This window comes from Octodon degus, unplaced genomic scaffold (genome assembly GCF_000260255.1).
Source record: "Octodon degus isolate 3935 unplaced genomic scaffold, OctDeg1.0 scaffold00034, whole genome shotgun sequence".
NCBI lineage: Eukaryota > Metazoa > Chordata > Mammalia > Rodentia > Octodontidae > Octodon > Octodon degus.
In genome coordinates this window covers 9,365,885-9,381,744 of record NW_004524610.1, presented here as the reverse complement: position 1 = coordinate 9,381,744, position 15,860 = coordinate 9,365,885, and the positions used below count along the sequence as shown (strand labels likewise).

The window sequence follows — 15,860 nt, the reverse complement described above, 5'->3', positions numbered from 1 at the left end:
CATTTTTTAAAATAATTTTTTAATCCTTTATTTGTTTATTTGGTATGGGGTCTCTCTACACAGCTCCTACTCATAGTGATCCTCTAGTCTCAACCACCCCAGTGCTGGGGTTACTGGGGTGCACCACCACATCTGGTTTCTGTGGCCATCACAGCATGTGGTACTTAGAATCAAATCAGGGTCCTTGCACTCGGCAGGCAAGCACTTAGACCACCAAGGTATCTCCTCAGCATTTCAGTGTTATTGATTGGTTGGTTGGATTTTTGTTTTATGTTTATCAGTACTGTTTCAGTAATATCTTAATTTTTCACTAAGATAATAAATGTAGTGGTTCATACATTGTATCAACTTGGCTGTATTGCCGCACCGGTTCCACACTCCGGGCTGTGGGGGCCTCACCCTGTGAGGTGGGGAGGGCCTGCCTGAGGGCCTGACCAAGGGCATGGAAGGGCCCACCATATGGCTGGGGGGACCTGTCCCAGAATGACTCAGCAGTAAAAGGGTATATAAAGGGGGTGAGGAAGGATTTGGCATTGGACTTCCTCAGAGGAACTTCAGTCTTCACAGTCAGCTTGGATATCATCTCCTGGCTTCCAGCACAGACTCTTCAGCCTCCAGCTTGGATCCTTTAGCTTTCTGTCACAGATTCTTCAGCCTTCTGTCGCAGAGCCATGGGCTGATTGATAGAGACTTGCGTGAAACACTCTTGTGTTATATCTGTTCCCTGTATTATATCTGTTCTTCTAGTAAAACCTTACTAACACAATAAATCAAACATGAAATTATTCTTGCTCCTCTCATAAAATGGTACCTTAAATTCTACCTTCAATTGCTTAACTCTGCTATGACTACTTGTGAGTACTGACTGAAATAAAAAGTTTGGGTTGAAGTCTTCTTTTCAGCTTGTGAGAAGTGACACATTTTACTTTCCAACATGCAGGGGTATGAACTATTCTGTCCCTTTCATGCAGTTGAAGACTCCAAGTAGATGGTTATGTGTATAGGGTGTGTTTGTATGCTTGTCATGTGTTTGCATTACAATAACAGGTCAGCTACTCAGAAAGCTTTCAGCATTAAGAGTAAATTACGATGGTAAAACAAGTTGTAATTTCTTCCTGTATTCGTGGAAGTAGAAACTCTTTTTCAGGATCTGAAGCTAAACTTTCTTTTCTGACCCCTGCCTTGTTTGTGCTGCCACCTACAGGAAGATTTGGTACCCAAACAGTGAGGCACTCATGGGAAACCCTATCACTGAACGTACCTCCTCTCTTACGCCCTCCACTAACTTCTGGAAGCCACCACAAACATATCCAAAGGCTAGAAGCATGCACAGGACACATGCACACATACAGCCCTCCGGAAAGCTTTCCCTCCAGGGCATGCTGTGTCTAGATAGTTTACAGTTATTTAACTCTACTAAAAGTCTGCAGCCTAAATTGTAATCAACTAATTTCTCTTTCATCCTAGTCTCTATTTTTTACAGTAAACACTGATAGTCTCTTGTCTGTCATGCGTCTGAATCAGATTTTTATTTCCACTTCTACATGGACTGAAATCACATACTGGGCTCTTGGTGTTGTAATTATATAGCAGGAGAGGAAAGGTTGAATGACATGGCGAATAAAGAATTGGCTTCTTGCCAGAGATACAGGTTTCAGTCTGACCTGCAGTTCTCCACAAAATTAACAGTCTTGGCCCTGTCTCCCGGGGATAGTGGTCTAGGTCAGAAAAACCTCTGTATAGAATTCAACCCAGTAGGCAGTCCTGCTAAGTTGAGAAATAGGACTGTATCTGCAAAGAGGATTAAATATTTGCCCACTTAGAGAGGGAGAGAGAAAGAATGAGAAACTTTCTGTGAAGGGTTCAATTCATTGGCAACATTCACACTTAAATTGTTTGTGTGTATTCCAGGGAAGTGACGGAGCCTATTTTCAAAGCCAAGCTAAACATGTCTGTATGTACGTTGCTTTAGCTTCATCCAATTGATCTAGCTAACCTTGTGCAAAAGAAGTCATTTCCTCCCACACCCTTGGGCCAATACTGTGATCAAGAATATTTAATTTTCTCACGTGCACCAGAGGGTAGACCAGAGTAATGAATGTGTCAGCTCAATAGCTTCTTCAGGGGAGTTGCAGATGGCTTCCTGACAAGAAGGATAGGGAAGGTAGAGAAAGCTGGAGCTACCCAGAAAATGGTACCGTTCTTGAGGTAAAAGCTGAAGAGGAGAATTCTGAGGCAGTGTCACCAGGTGTTTCCCTGCTCTGTCATCTCTGGTCTAGGTGTTATAAAAATAGCTCAGAAACAGTTCTTTTACAAATGTTTCTCCTCCACGAGAAAAAATCTACAGGAAATCTAGAAATATTGACTATAGTGACATAAACTTAAACATACAACACATTTTCATCATATACGGGCAAAAGGCAATGCTACACATGGGGTGTTGAGTGACAACACAATTGTGGGTTTTGTCCATTTAAATGAGTTGAGAAAGCTGAAAGTCAGGGAAGAAAGCAGCGAGGACACTGAGCCAGGCCCCCAACTTCAGGGCCTGTTAATCACTTTACCAGCTTCCTCATAATCATTCACACTAACTCATTTATTCACACTGGCAGGTTTTTGTAGGATCATAGCCTGAGATCAGCTCAGGCTCTGCAGAGGTCCCATCCAAGGTGGTAATTATTACAGTCTCCGTGCTCATAGGGTATTGACAGCTTGGAGCCTCTGATCTGACTTCTGGCTAGATGCTGACCTTCTCTCTCACCTCTACTTAGCTCTCCGACACCTACATGTCTCCCAGATCTGGACTCACCACTAGGTTTCTAACACCTCCCATCTTGTCCTGGCAAAGTGTTAGATGTCCCAACTTGGTGATATCTTTCCAGCCATCTGGCTGATCCCCATATCTGATTCTTATCTCAGAATCTTGATTCTGCTGTTTTGCATGGCCCTGGTTCCTGCATGATATCAAACTAGTGTGGTCTTCCACAGCATGTTACTGACTAGGAAAGAAAGTTGCTACAATAAAGAAAGAAAAGACTGCAGGAAGGTAGATGGTAAAAAGAAAAAAAGAAAAGTGTAGGTAAATCAGATTAGTAGATCACGTTGGAGAATGTGAAGAGTCAAGGTCTCAGGGGAGATGTTCTGTGTGGTCCCATAAAGAATTCAAGAGTGTGATTAAGAAATGTTTTGCTCAGATCTATTGTGGGAAATGGAGGATATAAAAATTATTTTTCTCAAAAAACTTGGAAATTCGGTGCCATAATGAACTGTCAGTGGAAATTCTATGTGACACGGTGGTGTGGCATGGGGGACAGCAAGGGAAGGTATGGAAGGTGCTGGGGACTGCAGAGAGAAACACAGTGTGTTTGGTCATGGGCCATGCTAATTCCTGGCTGCGGCTCCCTGCGGGTCTGGTGACCCTTAGTACTACCCACTCCTGAGTCTCTGATGATTACTTTAGTGGCAATTAAAGTGTGTGTGTGTGTATGTGTGTGTGTGTGTGTGTGTGTGTGTTTTAATAAAGTAGGCTTATGTGAAATTGTTTCAGGGGAAAAACCCATCCCCAGAGCAACGTGAATTTCATTCCCAGGCCTCTACTTTTCTCCCCCTACAAAAATAAAATAAAAGACCCTGACTCAGAGACTTAGTTTAAGTATGTCTGGCTTAATCCCTGCTGTTAGGACCTCACACTTGTAGAAATTAATTGGGTCAATCAATGTGGCAAGAAACAGCACCTTTGACTTTAGTTAAATCCTAAATAGGAAGGTATTTCTTAAATATGCTATTTCTTACTTACTGTATATTCGCATGAAAGTTGCACAGTCTGACCTATTCCTCTTAATGTGTAATTCTGAAATGTCAGAGATGATATGTCCTAAGCTGTGAGCAGTAGGTGTATGTTCATTTTTCAGATACACAGCAAATAAGATGCTCCTAAAATGTTTCTAAATAACTATTTTTTTTTAATTTTAAGAAACAACAGAAATGGAACAAAAAGCTTTTACCAACTAAAATATTTCATAAATGAAGAATGGTTTTCCTTCATAAATAGATGGTTTCCTCATAAAATCAACTTGCCAGAAATCCTCTGTTTATATTATTTATAGTTCATTATCTAATATGAAGCTTCTCTTTTAAATGATATGAAGAAATTATGGATAAGATCATCTTGTAACAGCTCACAGATTTCTGCAGACTCATTATCTTCAACTAGCAGAACAGAGAGTGCAAAAAATTACACTAATTACTGAAAAAAATCTTCAAAGTTGTTTACACATATTTTCAGCTAATCTAAAACTTCCTACAATGAGATAAAGAAAAAATGCTTGGAATAAAATCTGAGGCCATCCACACTTTGAGAAGAAAGTTAGGAAATTAGGGTGTTATTGTTCTTCAGATGTAATGCTCCCCAGATTAGCAACAGGGCAACACCCGTTTGCTAGACCCAGCAGCGCCCTGAAGATTCACTTCCTCAAGTTCTAAGGCTGTCACCCTAAAAGCCTCCACCCCACTCTAGGAGGAAGAAGAGCCACTCAAGTGATGGAATCCCATTCTTTCCTAAGAGGAGCAGGCTGACAGCGGAGAATGCACCACAAGAGCTCCTTCAGAGGAAGGAAAAGGATCTTATGCATTTCATTTCATCTTGTGCAGGTGACAGTTGGGACATTTTTCCTGAAACACATAGCTTACAAATATCACCAACCATAAGTAACTAGACACGCAAGGTAGCCTAAGGATCATTTGCAGGCAATTTTTTTATTTTTTGCAAAAATTAGACAAATGACTGACCTGAATAGGGTAGTAATTTCAATGGGTATCTGGCTAGAAATTTGACTGTGGAAGAGTTTGGGGTTGAGCGGCAAAAGAATCTCTAAATCAGAGCAAATTGCTGTTTAGTTGCTGAGAGCAAAGTGAAAGAAAGCCAAAATAAACTTAAAGATTTCACAATTTTTTTTTATGGTACATACTTCCAAAATGAAAGTGTAACCTTCCCGACCAATGAAAATCGAGGTCATCATTACTTGGGACAGGAAGAGTTGAGCTGCCCTTTGCACTCACAGTGCCTTACCGGTGTGAAGGCCATCAGGTCCCGTGGGAGTGGCCACCTTCCTGGAAGTCCAGGTCCTTTTTGGGCATGCTCAGTGATCTAACCACTCTCAAGAAGTCCTGTTTTCTAATAGTAATAGTTTCCCCAAAGCACAGGAAGGACAACATGATCCTAGTGGAGTTTACAAGGAGTCACATCACCTGCTCTGTCCTTTGATCTAGAACAAGCATAGAGTGCTTTTCTTTTTTAAAACAGAAACCATGCTGTACAGTAGATTCTCAGAACTTATTCTTCTTATAATTAAGTTTTTACCCTTTGACCAACAACTTCTGGCAACCACCATGCTACTCTGTGGTTTTATGAGTTAACATTTTTAAGATTCCATATCCAAGTCAGATCTCTTAGTAGTTGTCTTGTTTGTCTGCCACATTAGCAGAATGCCCAGCTTCACTCATACTGTCCCAAGTGGCAGGTTGTCCTGTTTTAGGGATGAATCACATTCCCTTGCATAATTTCACATTAATTTATCCATCAAAGGTTATATAGGTTCTCTGTGTATCTTGACTATTGCAAATAAAGCTACAATGAGTATGAGGATGAAGATATAGCTTCATGAACCTAACTTCATTTCTTTTGTATTTATGTCAGCATAAATACATCATTCATTACTCTATATGGACACATAGTAATTCTATTAAATTTTGTAGAGAAATTCCCATGGTGTTTTTCCTAATCTACTTGCATACCAATCTACCTTCCCATTCACAGGATACAAAGATCTACTTTCTCCACACCTTTGTCAACATTTTTATCTAACTCTTGTCTTTTTAGCTATTCTGATAGGTAGGAGCTGACACATCATTGTGTTTTTGGCTTGCATTTCCCTAATTAGTGATATTTTATGACTCTCGACCATTTTTTATGATTTCTTTGGGAAAACATTTCCCAAAGTCTTTTTCCTAGTTTAAAATCAGATTATTTGTTGTCTTGCTGTTACGTTGTGTGAGTTCCTTATATAGTTTTGATAGGACCCCTCCCCCAGACACATGTCTTGTACATATTTTCTGCCATCCTATGGGTTGCCTTTATTTTGTGGATTATTTCCCTTGATACACAGAGGCTTTCTCATTTGACATAATCCCCACCCCACCATGTACTTTCACTTTGATCAGCATCATTGCATTCTTTCTGTTTCTAATTCTGATCACTTCCTTAAAAATTTTGTGACCCGTATTTTTATCAAAAGAAGTTTTGCTTTAACTGCCTACTTTTTTCTCCATCTACTGGCTCCTATAAAGTCCACTTTTCTGTGCCAACTTTCCATTTTCAAAATTTCTGACTGGAGTTTCCCTTTCTACTATCTGATGAAGTAACAGTGATGCCCCTAGTTAGAATGATATCCAGGTTCTCAGATTTCTTAGGCCAATGGAATGGGCTATTGGAGCAAATCTGCTAATAGAATTGTTGAAACATGGCTTTGTTTTTAAGCTAATGGAGATTTCATTTTCCACTATTTTCCGTCTCTTTCCGGAACAATTAATCCCTCAGTATAATTTCTCACTTCTATTTCAGAAGGTCTGTTTTCCTATGATCTTCATACCATCGCTTCCATTCTTAATACTTCCTTGCTCATTCTAAATCAGGCTCATCCAGTATACAGTATGAGTTTTTTCCTCTAGATTTCCTAAGGATGCTAATAAAATTATTTGATTAATATATATTTCACCTTCTATAACACATGCACCAAAGGCAGGGACCATTGCTTGCTCTGTGTAGGGTAAACACAGTGCTTCACAATGCCATAATACATTTTTTCCAAGATGGAAATGAACAAATAAATGAAAAATGAATGGAAAATTGAAATTAATCATCTATTAATAGATCTATTGCATTTCCAAAGCGTCTACCTTTTCCTGTCATAGTGAATTAGGGCCTGGGAGCAAGAAGGTATAATCTGCGTTCAACTGGGGTGATGTTTCTGAAAACCTTGTGTTTTTCAGTGTGTATGGGAACTGGGCAAAAGGCAGACATGTGGTGAGATTGAAGAAGGAAGTGTACAGCTACAAGATCACCTTGTCCTTGATCAGTGACCCCTGGACAGAAGGCAGTCTTCAGTAACTGCAAGAGAGGAGGAATTGGATGCCACAGGGCAGGAGGAAAGGATTTATATACTAAGCTCTGCCAAAGTGGGCTAAGACCAACCAGAAGGAGCTTGGTCTTTCTCAAAAACTATTAGCACATTCAAAGTTATAAAGCAGTCGGATACCACTGGCTAGTGCAGCAAGTTTGCCTTACTATCTAATGACTTTTTCCCAGTGCTTGCAGTGCGTACTCCAGGTCACTGGATGGGCAGAAGGGTGATTACAACCACGATGGCTGTAGTTGCCTTAAGGAGGATCCCAAGTGCCGACAGATGTCTAAGGACAATGGAATAGAGAATAACAGGCATGCAGTCGTACTTATCTTTCCTTATTAAGCCACTACAGGAAAGATGAATATAGAAGATGAGATCAAACCAGGGCTTTTGACTCCAGATTTCAGGGGAAGCTTCCAAATCCAGTTACAAGCCCAGAGGCCTCCTATGTGCTAGCTTGAGTGGCCTAGAAATAATAAAGCAGGACAGAAATCTTGGTTTCTCTTTCTTCCTAGTTCTGTTGGACCTTGGATCTTATTATTCTAGATAGAAAAACAAATACTGGGAGAGCAGATGGGCAAAAGACTGAGCAGTCACAGGGCCTGATCATTTCCCTAGATTCAGGGAGAAGGGTGGAAGTGAGTTGAAGTTGTGGGGGGACTACATTTCAAGCCAGGATGTTCTAGAGCCTGGGCAAGATCTCAGGTAACTTCAGACAATCGAGGTCAGCTTAGGCTACACACTACATAAGCTTCCCAAAGTTGATATAGTTATACTTCATTGTTCCTAAAAGGAAAACATGCAAGTGTTTCTAACATTTAAATTCTATACATTATTTTCTATGATGAAATCTGAAGACTTGCATTAAATGAATGGGTTTTTTATATGAGCAGGACTCTGACATCCTTATGGACTCAAGTAGACAATTATGTGCGATACCTCAGCAACAATGTTTACAAGTAAGGTCTCTCTTCTTTTGCTCAATAACTACTTCCTGATTTCCCTTTATATCTTAATGTTGGGTGAACAGCATTGGAAGTGTAAGGATGAGCAAATTCTAAGGACAGGCTGTTCAGAGAAGGGTAAGGGGTCCACACAACTGAAGAGGGATAAGATAGAGTATGTAGGGAAGGCCACTGAGGACTTAGCTAGTGGCCAGATCACACACATCCCTTTATTGAATGGGCTGTAAAGCCATAGGGTGGTTTACAGTAGGAAAGTAACATGACTGGACCTATATTTTCATAAGATTTGGAGCCCAGAGAGGAGAATGTACTCTTATAGATAAAAGCAGCAACAAACATTAGTTGTGAGGCTACTGCACAGAAAAATCATGAATATTCCCTGGTTTTTTGTTATAAACACCTGAAAGGAGTGAAACTCCTTGCAAACTTTGGGGACAACAATATTGATGAGAGGAAATCAAATTGCTCTAACTTTAAGACATCTATTACATAGCCAAGTAGACACACCTAGTAGGTAGTTGATTACATGAGAAAAAGGTTAAGAGAGAAGTCAGAATGGAAGATATGAACTTAGGAATCAGCAGCAGAGAGATGGTATTCAAAACCATGTGCCTAGATGGGATCACTTAGGCAGTGACAATAAAGAATCCTTGTTATTTAATGAGAGAACCATGAATATCCCAGTAGCAAATCTACATCATCTACAAGCCCAGTGACTAAGAGAAAGAACTATTTCCAAGCTGGATGGATCAACCATGTGGATTCACTGTGTCAAATATTACCAAGAAGTCAAGGGAAAAAAGATTGAAAATTAACCATTTGATTTGAGGAATTGAAGGTTAGTGACCTTGACAAGATTGACTTTAGTGTGGCACTGGGAATGAAAACCAGACTGGAGATGTGTTCAAGAGAAAGTGGAAGGAGAGGAAGTGTGACTAAAAAGTATAATTAGTTTATTATTTTCAGAGGTTTGCTATAAAAGGCTGCAGAGAAATTGGCCACCAACTAGACAGAGTTGTAAAGACATGAGAGAATTGTTTTAATATCATGAGTGGACATATTGCAATAGATTTCTACACTGATTAGAAGGATGAGAAATGGAGGAGAGAAAAGCAGCGCAGCAGAGTCAAGACCTTCAGTGGGGGGCAGTAGAGTGGGGCAGCATAGTAGGGCGAGGGGCTTACGGTGAGTACAAGCAGCAGAACAGAGATGGAGGCAGAGGGAGCAATCCCAGGGTGCCAGACCCGAGGCTTGATGATGGAAAAACCAGGAATGCATCTTCTGGCTAATTCTGTTTTCCAAGCAAAATTAAAATGCAAAATCAAAATGAGCAAGTGAGAGTCAAAGTTCAAGGTGAGACCTGGAGGGAGGGAAGAGTCAAGCTGCAGCATGGGAAGGCTGAGAGGACAGAGCAGGGACACAGTGCTGCCAGGTGCTGGGAAGCGAGTCTCTAGCACACACCCTACACCCTGCCTTGCCACTCCTGGCCCTGCTGGATGCAGAAAGGCACAGGGCTGGCCTGAGTGCCATGCCACAGCGCCTTCTCTCTGCTCTCTGAGTTCTTCTGTAACTGCATGTGAACTAGCTGCTGTACCCTCAGCCAAAAGCTCAAGGAAGATACAACCCCAAGGCATAAGTCTTGGCCTGGAGAAGAGATGTAGGGGTAAATATCCTCTCTTCAACTCCTCTGGCAATTGTGAGCTTCTTTCTGTAAGGCTCCTTGGAGATTCCCAACAGGGAATCAGGATTCCAGGGTGGCATCTGACTGGTAGGCAGTAGGTTTTCTTTCCTTCCTCCCTTTCCCGTTTCACTTTTCCCACTTCCCCACTCCACTTCTTCAGTCATTTGTCCAAGTAAGCTTAGCTCAGACTCTGCCTTTTGGGTAAATCTAGCTAAGTCACCAGCTCCCAGAGAGACATACACTCAAATGCTCTCTGAGATGAGCTTATGCAGAACCTCATACTTACTCCTTCCTCATCTTTCTCCTCTGACCAGCTACATTGGCATTAAGGAAGCTGGCTAAGTTGTAGACAGATGCTACCCACTTAAATACAAAGGCCTCCTCCGAGTGAGGGGAGCACCTCATGTCTTTCTAGGTACCAGGTCATGACTCTTCTCTAAACCACATATTTAATCAAGCAAGCCAATCAAGTCAGGAAATAAAAGTTAACATCTAAAAGTTCAAATTCAAACCAAAGTCCTACCATGACATCATATCCATTTTTGCTACATTATAGATCACTATGTAAACCTTAAGAAAGAGAAAAGTATGTTATAGATGCCTGAATTCTCACTGGATCCCATCTCTCCCTCTCTCTGGGACAGCCTTCTGCTGTTCTTGGCCTTCTCCTCTCAAGCGGCTCCAGAGAGTGGGTCACTAGAGAGCGGGAGGAGGGCTTGTTGGCTAGCGAACCTTTCAGGTGGTTGGCTCCAACCTGGACAATGGCGAAGACCTCCTAAGAATGATCGTCCTGATTCCTTTCCCAAGCAGCTGGGCTCTTCAGACTACCCGGCTGGGAGCAGTGGGGGTTAAGAGAAGGCAGTCAGAACAAAGGGGAGCACCACAGAGCCCTGTCAGGTGGTGACTGAGGGGTCTCCCTGCCAAGAGAGACTGCTCAGTCTTTCTCTAGGGCTCAGCCATTGCCTTCCACCCTGCGGATTGGCCTTTGAGGGGCCAAGATGTCTCCTTAGACAGCAGGCTTGCTTCATGATTCTTGGAAATGCATCTGTATCTTTCATAAAACATTACAGGGAACATCCAGAACATTCATAACATGTTCATAAATACAAATCTTTAAATGAAATGATTTTTCCCCCTTGGATGAAATGAACTTGTTGAAAAAAAGAAGCATTTGGCATTCCTCAAACAGCTTTGGATCATGTGCTGTTTAAGTAACTGTCAGTCCACTGCTGGGTTCATTGACACTTGGTTCTTTAATGGTGCTTAGAGTGAATAATGCTGTCTGCACAGAGAGGGTAAAGAAAACAGGCCTGCGAAATTCACACCATGGCCTGGTGGACGGTGAGAACCAGTATTTCTGATATGCTTATTAACTTTGAAGCCTAAATTCTCGTCACATGCAATCAACAAGAAGTCAAAATAATTATTACATCCAAATGCTGTGTGTACAGGTTCAGTCTATTTTTATAAAAGAAAAAAAAACCCTCAACAGATGGCTAGAAAGAGTAGTTGAAGACATCAAAAACAGCTGAATAAACTTTCCATAGTCTGGGGGGAGAGAGAGAGAGAGAGAGAGAGAGAGAGAGAGAGAGAGAGAGAGTCAAATAAGCTTACTTTCTAACTTTTGTATAGTAGAGGCTCATTGACGATTGTTACACAGACTATTTTAACATGTATTAACTATTTTAAATATAATTTACATATATAAAATTATTAAAAATACATATTATGGGCAATATTTAATCATACATAAACATTGTAATTATAAGTCATTTTCATAGTCATTACTTTGTGTAAGCAATTTAATGGCATGATTCATACTGTTGTTTTATTAGCCTTATCACAGAGAAAGACAGTAGGTAAAAGATATCTCTGTGTTAAAGATTATACAATAAGTATGTCTTCATTGAAAGTTACCAACAATCTTAATTTGTTACAGGGATATGGGAAATTGGGCCAAATGAAATTCTCCTAGAAGATACAACCTTGAAAAAGGCAGAATAGCACCAATGGTCTGCAGAGCAGCCTGGAATGGGCTTCAAAGACCTCGATCTCATCCTATCATTGACTTATTTGTGTTGCCTTGGACAAAACTGATGAATTCTCTAGACCCAGGTTTCATCAACCCTTAAATGAATGGATTGAAACACACAATATCTCAATTTTCTTCAGCTCTAGTGTTTAAGGATTCTAACAGACAGAGTCAGGTCACTATATCTTATCCATATCGTACTTTGAAGCTCAAGTGAACAATATTTCTCTTCCTCTCTCCCCAAACCTCTTCTCCAAGACCGTGATTGTTATAGGAATGATACTGGAATGCACACTCACTGTCAGTTCCTCATACTTGGAGATTAGTTTTAATCAGCAATTGCACAAAGAAAAATGTAGTCAGAGGCCTACGCCTGTGGCTTGCTCTGCCCAGGGCTGTCTGTCTGAAGAGCTCAGAGTGCTGCCAGGGGACTCATCACCTAAGATGGAACCAACAGGGAGGTGAGGAGAGTTGGGCATGTTCCTGCTTTGTCCTCCATAGCAAGTGCCATTCTCATTACCGGACCTGCCAGCCAAAGGGGGTCCTTGCAGCAGGCCTCTCACATCCATCCTTGCTTTTAGATTCTTACTCCTGTTACCAGACACTTCGTTAACTGTAAAAGTAAGAAGGTTTTGACTGATGTTCAGACCTCTTCCGTTTCATTCCCATTACTGTTCACCGAAGCTTTAGTACCCTCACTGGAAGCAGCACAGGTAAAACTGCTATTAGTATTAAAGTATATCCTTACTCCACGAACCCTACAAGTCATGAATATTTGTATTTGATAAAATCCCAAAAGTTCAAGCATTGTAATTGCTCATCTATGACTCACATGCAAATACCACTGATTCTTAGTTGTTACAGTCACTGAGGTATGTTGTCCTATTCTGCTGTTGGTCCTTCTTCCAACATTAATATTATCTAATATTCTGCTTTGTTCCACCAGTATATTAGACTCCAGATATATAAATTTTTATGAACTCTTATCCAAAGATTATACTATCATATGTTTTTAGCACTGATTTAGGTCCAGTTTTTTGTTTTATTTGTTTTTGAGGCTGATAGGATGCAGGCAAAGCCTGACACCCTGCCCAACCCCTCCCTGGAGCCGGGGCCCTTCAGACCCACAAGTGTCAAAGGTTCCAGGACACTGTGTCCTCAGATCAAATCCCAGGCTGGACATCACAGGGGCCAAATTCTTCAATGAACGCTGTTTGCTTCAACAAAACTATTTTTAAAATCTTTTATGAGGTGACAGCATCTGTAGTTTTCACTTATTTAAAATTTGTGCCTTCTTAATAAATCCAATTCATAAGTTTAGACTCAGATGGAAAGAGAGAAAAAGAGAGAGAGAGAGACAGACAGACAGACTGACTGATAGAGGGACAGACAGACAGAGACAGTGACAGAGACAGAGACAGAGTGACAGAGACAGACAGAGAGACAGAGACAGAGAGACAGAGACAGAGAGACAGAGGACTTTAGAAAGTAACAGGGTATGTGAGGAGAGAATATGTTTTAATAATAGAATTTCCTAAAAGTTTGACTTACATAGCAATCTGTTATTTAATTTACAGAAGGCTGATTTAATACTTTCCAAAATTCATTTATTACACAAAATAAGATGGTTTAAATATTTTGAGATGGCATTGTTTTAAATATAAACACTAATAACAACAAACAAATTTTTTGGCCACATAATACACTCAAAATTCAATAAATCCTTAAGATTCAATAATATAACCACCAAGGAAAGGGGAATCACAGGATTTTCCAAAGCCTTGGAATAAAGAAGTGGATTAAGTCCAGCTGTGTTCCCTTCTAATTTTAGCATATTTATCCCCCCCTCTTATTCCACCAAATCTGTTTAATTAGCACATTACTTGGCAGTTTGTTATCTGGTATGAACATTTGTTAATTCTTAGTAAATTCCATATGTAAAATTCCAAGTGATAGATCAAATGTGCTAATTACATGAAAATGTATCTCCAAATCTACTTTACTTTCTCTACTCATCATCCTTTAGAAATACATGTCTTACGAGAAAGCTTTTTACACATTGCTTTGGAAATTAGATTTCTAGTGCCATGCGTGACATTGTGGAAGGACCTAGTCCCGTGAAGGCTGTTTCTCTACTCATATTTGTATTTTGAATGGACCAGAAATAGCAAGTTTAGACCTCCATGTGGCCATGGGTCCAGGTTTTCCATGAAGGTAAAAGGATGTGGACAAGCTTCATGTGTTTTAAATGGACCTAAAACCTGGAAACAGGTTTGCTTTATGATTCTCCTCCTCCACTACACCCTACCTAGCTGTTCCAAGGCCTATGTATGACTCTGCTAGGCACCGAGAGTTGGCTGCCCTGCAGGGCTAGACACCCCCTCCCCAAGCGTTCCCTGTGGCTCTTGCCCCTTCCCTTTCTCTCTAAAGCCTTCCAGACAGAGATGCAGGGCAGGCATCTTTGTTGATCCAGTGGCAAAGCTAACTCTGGCCATGTGCAGTGAAACATATCTGCTAATTTAGAAGATAACTGGCTCTTCTGAGTCCTCACCCTGGCACCTCGCTTTTCCTGTTTTTCCAGACAACCCCGGGGGGAGAGATAGACCAAATTACTAAGCCAAGCTATTATGGAGGTTGCAAAATTTTATTTCCTGTGAAGAACTGAGGTTTAATTAGTGAAAAAGGAAGTGAAGCTGAGAATGATAAGTAAATGTCACTCTTTGTCTGTCTAGTGAGATTGTCCTCAGTATTTCTGAACTTTATTATCCAAACAACAGGGGGACAGCGTGGCTTGGCTCCTCCAATAACCTCACCCTCATTATAGCTCATGTAAAGCTGCGAATTTCTGTCAGCTCTTCCAGTGGCTTTGGACTGAGGAGAAGTAAACCTCAAAAGGTTTGTAACTTGGAGGAAGTTCAGATACACATCCAGAATTTGGCTGCCTCTCCAAAGCTTATCCAAACTATCTCAACCTTTTAAGTCTTCAGAATTGGCCCGAAAATTTCTGGGTTTTTCTTGCTTGACCTAGCCTGTAACTACATAGGATGGTGTTTTATAAAGATTCGGGGATCGGAAGGGGGCGCTAAAAATGAATGGGATGACAATTTCCTAGGGGAATGTAGTTATTATGTATCACAACCATATGCTAATAGAAATAAAGAAGAATAAATGATTCAAAAATGTAATACATGTGAGTAGTATTCAGCATAAAGGATAAATTTGAGTCATTTGTAAGAAAATGGATGTTCCTTGAGACCATAAGCCTAAGTGAAATAAAGCAGAGGTTGTTGAAATATCCACAGGTTTCTCTAATATGAGACACTCAAAATATAAATAATTTAAAGAGTAAAATAAAAAAGAAACAAGGAGGTAGACTGCGTGAGACACAGGCCAGCAAACTGAAAGGGAAGATGCACCCAAGATATGGGTAGCACCAACTATTAGTCTCCTAGAGGGGACAACAGGGGAAAGAAGAGCAAAGGTCCCATTTAGGAAAAGCTGCAGGCCTTGGACATTGGTCTCCAGCTCCTTGAGTCTCACAACACAGCCTCCTGGCCATGCCACTGGGAAGCTCAGGGAAGGGGATGAGAGGGGTAGGTGGTGAATGGTGTACACGAGCTCTCCAAGAGGGGCCTCATTATTATGCATTACAAATGTAAACTTAGAAATGTGCATTGAAAAGGATTTTTGACACCTCTGGTTCTGATGCTACTTACAAACTGCAGATGAGAAATTAACAGCAACAAACAATGGATGTTCCTTGAGACCATATTTTGGAACATCCATAAGCAATTGAAGTTTTTTTTTTGATATGGCATCTATATTTATTGTCAAATCTATTGCTCAGATTCACAGATATATTCATAAAATATGGAACATATGATTGAATATTACCACATGCTTTCAAGAAAATTTAAATTTTTGTTCTTGTCTCTCATGTTCTTTTATTACTTTTCATAAAAATTTACTTTAAAGACAATATAGCAATAATTAATATGACA

At 40.5% G+C, this 15,860-nt stretch overlaps 1 non-coding gene across 1 annotated transcript; it reads right to left on the bottom strand.

Moving 5' to 3' along the window:
* Nucleotides 1-12,970: 12,970 nt before the first annotated feature.
* Nucleotides 12,971-13,053, bottom strand: LOC111816567. Its single transcript, XR_002820931.1, has one exon. It is a non-coding gene; the product is annotated as a small nucleolar RNA SNORD88 (small nucleolar RNA).
* Nucleotides 13,054-15,860: the final 2,807 nt, after the last annotated feature.